This window comes from Penaeus monodon, chromosome 3, assembly GCF_015228065.2.
Source record: "Penaeus monodon isolate SGIC_2016 chromosome 3, NSTDA_Pmon_1, whole genome shotgun sequence".
Classification (NCBI taxonomy): domain Eukaryota; kingdom Metazoa; phylum Arthropoda; class Malacostraca; order Decapoda; family Penaeidae; genus Penaeus; species Penaeus monodon.
In genome coordinates this window covers 17,175,424-17,177,440 of record NC_051388.1, presented here as the reverse complement: position 1 = coordinate 17,177,440, position 2,017 = coordinate 17,175,424, and positions in this window count along the sequence as shown.

The following is a 2,017-nucleotide window of genomic DNA, read 5'->3' as shown; positions in this document are numbered from 1 at the left end:
CCAAATTTGAGCTCCGTACATTACGACTATTCAAAGATGCTGAGGAAAAATATAAAACAAGATTTCATTTGGAAATTCACCAGAGGCTTCTAACAGGGGCATGACCCATCGTTTTGGTGCCTTACCGAGAATATCCAAGCAAAGCACCTGCTAAGACAGTCCCGACAATAGAAAAGAAGAAGCCTACATCTAGCTGGCTTACATCCCACAGAGCTTAAAGACATGTACCGAAAAGCAGATCTGCGTGCGATATAAACTAGTATACGATGTTTACAAAAAGGGATGTAAGAAATCCAGAGAAAAGTGGTTCAGGAGAAATGTGATGAAAGAATCTCATTTGTAATCCCAAAGAGATGCTCTAAAGGATAAGAGAGACACTGGTCATCAGTCCTTTTCCTTCTAAAATTGCATCAAAGCAGCAGGCAATCGCATTCTCCGCAAGCCCGAGGATGCCAGTGCTCGTTGGTAAGAGTACGGTTCAGATCTTTTTGACAATGACATGAGTCGAAAGATCTAGGACCTAGAAAGCTGTCACATCTGGTCCACCAATCTGAAATAAGTGTATGGTCCTAAGCACAAGGTGTGGGGTGTGAAATATATAAATATACTGTAAATAGATTCTTCTGCCATCACTCATACAGTGTATTACGAACCAGTTGGTTTCACGTCGTCGACCTTTGTCCCAGAGGCATTGAGCTTGTTTGCCTTCAGTTTTACCACTTAGGCTAAGGCTTTTTAATGTGCCTTTACGGACTGCAGGCCGAGGAATCAGAGTTGTCGTACTCGGATCAATTCTAGAAGCTCGCGTTCTTGTCCGACTCTTCTGAGGATCTCACTGGACATTCGGTCGGTGTAAGGGGTGCGCAACATCATGTCGTAGAAACAGGCCCAGGACTCGAAACTATATAGCATTCTTATAACAAAGATAGCATTCCTCGTAGCTTTATACATCATAAACCATACTGGGTCTCTGGTATTTTGGGTGGGAGATGTCTTCTGATTCTCTGTAGAATGATTTTCAGTGAAGTTATAAGAATATGCGATATTAACTTAATTGTGCAAGATTGTGAGCATTCAAATGTTCCTGGGACCTTCGGTAGGGCAACGAATACTGATTTTATCATTTCTTTAGGTAACCTGCCTGTTTCATATATATCAGTTAGGAAGTTCCTGGTGAGATCAACACCTTTCTCTCTTAAAGCCCCGAGTATTTCGCTGTATACACCGTCAGGACCTACTGCTTTCCCAGATATTTCATTTGCTGTAGGGACCAATACACTTGATTTCAGGATTGGTGGACCAGATGTGACAGCTTCTAGGTCTAGATCTTTCGACTCATGTTCATTGTCAAAAAGATCTTGAACATACTCTTACCAACGAGCACTGGCATCCTCGGGCTTGCGGAGAATGCGATTGCCTGCTGCTTTGATGCAATTTTAGAAGGAAAAGGACTGATGACCAGTGATCTCTCTTATCCTTTAGAGCATCTCTTTGGGATTACAAATGAGATTCTTTTCATCACATTTCTCCTGCAGCCACTTTTCTCTGGATTTCTTACATCCCTTTTTGTAAACATCGTATACTAGTTTATATCGCACGCAGATCTGCTTTTCGTAGCATGTCTTTAAGCTCTGGATGGAACCAGCTAGATGTAGGCTTCTTCTTTTCTATTGTCGGGACTGTCTTAGCAGGTGCTGCTTGGATATTCTCGGTTAAGGCACCAAAACGATGGTCAATGCCACTGTTAGAAGCCTCTGGTGAATTTCCAATGAAATCTTGTTTATATTTTCTCGCATCTTTTGAATAGTCCGTAATGTACGGAGCTCAAAATTTGGGACACTAGACCACTGGATTGCGATCTGAATTTGCGTCTGCACCCGTTAGCGTATCTTGAACTAACCATAACATGGTCGATTTGGTTCCTGGCTCTATCACCTGGACTAATCCATGTATATCGTCGTTTAGAGTGGCCAGGTTTTTCTCCTTACACTAATCTATAAGTTTATATCCACTTTCA